Consider the following 3,856-nt stretch of genomic DNA (forward strand, 5'->3'; position numbering starts at 1 on the left):
ACAATTAGCATGCTGTTGTCCTTCATGATTCAATCAGTCTTATTCATTACAATTACAGCAGCCCTGAGCACTTTGTGAAGTATTGCCAATAAAAATATTAAAATAACTTTTGCCCAAGATGGGAGTATCATGAAATCTGCTTTCAAAATTAATCTGCTGTAATTGTTGAATCTCATTATAGTTGGTAACAATTGTATTCTTTCACCTGAGGTAAGTGCCTGTGATTTTAAATAGGATAGTTTTGGAAATGACTATTGCAAATCCAAGCTAATTATACCTTTGTGTCATGCTTGCCATAAAGAGGATTCTTACCAATGATCTGTATGAATGAGTAGGGATGTTTATTGTTGTGGGCAGCAATGAACTTCATATCAAACTGAATTAGGCAGGGAAGTAATATGATAAGACATGCAACAAGAAGTCCAGAAGTAGGGTGTGATTCAATTGAGTCATTGAGGACCTGAGTTCTTTCTGTTTCTCCCCTCTGAGGATTTGAAATTGGCAAAAAAGAAGAAGCAATTTCTTCTCAATCCTGTAGGTTGTTTCATCCTAAATTAAGCTTCCTTTGTAGTTGCAGGATGGTTTGCAGGTAGTAATCTACACCCTATCCACCCTCTCTCATATCTATCAAGTGAGGGGAGGCTTCTTTCTTAGATCTAAGATTGAGAAAGTTTCTTTCCCATATACCCTCAGAAAGTCTCTCCTAGCATCGTTTTGTCCAAACTGGTTGCCCAGCCCTGAACTAATCACTGGCAAGAGGTATAAAAAAAATTCATAATTGGCTTAGAGACTAATTGGCTGGGGTAGAATGGGTTTTGGAAAATTAACCACAATATCTATCATGCCATAATCTTTTAGTTCAGTAGTAAACCTTAGGCCATCAAGGAAGCCATCTCTGAAAAATTGAAATAGTCCCAGGATGTATGACTTAATTTAACAAAGTCCAAGGAAGAGATAATAGAATATGTGGAAAGTTGTGAGGTGGCGGTGGGACTAAATGAATGGATTCCAAATCTCTTTGGAAGAAGAATAGAAAGGACTTAGATTGACGTCCTCTCTTCCAATAAGCCCTTCCTGATGGCCCTTGCCTCCTTCCATTCGCTTTCTAGAACCCCACTCATGTTTCCACTGTCATTCCTCCTACATTCAGCTTTAGTCATCATGGGGAGTGTAGCACAAAGAGAGGCCCAGAACAGGAGTCAGAATCCCTGGTTTTGAATTCCAATTATACTACTTAGCTACTCTGACATTTTAGGCAAATTGCTTAACTTTTCTACTGTATGTCTATAAAATGTGAATTTACAAATTTTATAACAGAAAGTTGGCTTAAGACTCAAATATGATAGTGTTATAAAGGTTAGATAAAATATGAAACACTTGTTTTGCTATTATTGCTTCCATGTCTATCTCTTACCACTCCCAATTCACATACAATATACACCGACTATGGGCAATTCATAATCCCCTTGAGACTTGGTTAATAATAATAGCAAACACTTACTATATAGAATTAAAACTAACATTTTCTAAATAGAACAAAACAGTTTGAACTACTTTGCATGTTTTACCTTATTTAATCCACACAATAAACATATGATGTAGGTACTATTATTCTTCCCATTTTATTATTATTATTTTTAAAAACATTCGTTATTATTTTTTTAATATATTTTATTAATTTTTTTACAGAGAGGAAGGGAGAGGGATAGAGAGCTAGAATCATCGACCAGCTGCCTCCTGCACATCCCCCAGCGGGGATGTGTCTGCAACCAATGTACATCCCCCTGACCGGAATCGAACCTGGAACCCTTCAGTCCACAGACCAATGCTCTGCCACTGAGCCAAATCAGTTTCAGCTATTCTTCTCATTTTATAAATGAGATTACTGAGGCACAGAGAAAGGGAGTACTGTGCTCAAGTCTGTACATTTAATAAGTATTCGAGCCAATATTTGACCCCAGATAGTTCAAGAGCTGACATCCTTAACCAGTCACTATGGGTCCCTTCCAGCTATAAGAGTATGATTTTATGTTAGCACCTTGCAGGGTTATTTGCATGTAGGTGTTTCACTCTTTTTTTTTTTTAATGGCTATTTGTAGTCTCCATTTTCATCCTTAGCTGTCCTTGATAATTTGCCAACATGTACATTTATCTCATTAATTTCTCTGGACTAATCTTCTAATCTTCCCATGAGTATTTCAGGGCTAGACAAACTCTCTTAAGATGTATTATGAGTCATCCTCCCTATTTCAGATGACTGGTGACTTCAGCTATTTCTCTAGGGAGCCTAGTTCCTTGTTTCATATCCCAATAATTCTTTAAATGAAAGTCATTTCTAAAACCATTCTCTCAATTTCCTTTATTGCTTGTTTGTGGTCACAAGTTTTATTTGGTCCTTCCTACGTGTTCTTAAACACAATCACACATGACCTCAATCAGCAGCTCTTCATCCTGATAATCCACAGAATTTCTCAATCCCTGTTCTAATACTTAAAGGTAAATATAAAAAGTAAACTTGACTTTAATGAATAATTTATTTAATGAATATTTATTTTTCATGCTCTGTCAACATGCATAAAATACATTGAATTCTAAGACCTTTCCAAGGTATATTGAGGCCCTCTCTCTCTCTCTCTCTCTCTCTCTCTCTCTCTCTCTCTCTCTCTCTCTCTCTCTCCACACACACACACACACACAGAGACACACACCTTTTAAATTCTTCCACCCATCACACATACACACACACCTTTTAAATTCTTCCACCCATCACACATACACACACACCTTTTAAATTCTTCCACTCATATCAGAGACCAGTGAAAGATTTTATAAAACTCAACAAACACCTCTGACATTTCACCCCAATGTTCAGTTGCATCTACAAGCCGTAATGGAAACTACAGCATAATGCATCCAGAAGTTTGCTTCTTGTGCTAATGTCAGGACTGTACCTATTTATAAATGGCCTGTCTTCTAATTGACCATAATTTAAATAGTAAGAAATAGCTAAAATCTGTCCAACAGTCATTTCATAAACAGTGTTTAGACAGTATCTAACCAGTAGTTGTCAACTTGGGGTGAGTTAGCACCCCAGTGAACTTTTGCAATATCTGGAGACATTTTATTTGTCACTACTGTGGCAGGAACAGGGATGCTATTGGCATTTGGTGGGTAGAGGCCAGAGATGCTGCTAAACATCCTACAATAGACAGAACAGCCCCTGCAATGAAGAATTATCTACGGCAAAATGTCAATAGGGGCGAACTTGAGAAACTCTTAAAGCATTTGTCAACATTTAGCACAATTTATGTTTGCACAATTCAACTTCCTAAAAATATACTTCCTGAACAATTACATAACATTTTAGCCTGCAGACAACTTGGTGCCACCAAAGTTTCCCTCATAAGTCCATCATTCTGGAAATAAAAGCATAGCTGCATCAGATTGTAAAGACAATCCAGGCCACAAACCTTAACCAGAAAAGTCAGCAATCTACAGACAGTTTTTTGGATGTTTCTAAAATTCTTCAGTTTTGAAAACAAGCCAACATTTAAAAGCAAGCCCAATTTCTTCCTGTAATTTAATTTCTTGTTCTCAGAATTTCAAGTTTCTAAGACTTAGTGCCTGTCATCTGATGTCACTTTTGCCTTCATTTTGTTTTCCTATGAACGACTATGTGCTATCAGCCCTCCTGAGCTTCCAAATGAGAGAATCTAATGTTATGACACATGACATGGCTTCAAATGCACCTCCAGATGAGATCTAAATCTGAATAATTAGAGAGAGGTTATGCTGGAAAGGGTTTTATCTTCTAAATTTTCATACAAAGAGTTCTATTTATTCTTATCAACCTCAT

This window comes from Pipistrellus kuhlii, unplaced genomic scaffold (assembly GCF_014108245.1).
Source record: "Pipistrellus kuhlii isolate mPipKuh1 unplaced genomic scaffold, mPipKuh1.p scaffold_m20_p_16, whole genome shotgun sequence".
NCBI lineage: Eukaryota > Metazoa > Chordata > Mammalia > Chiroptera > Vespertilionidae > Pipistrellus > Pipistrellus kuhlii.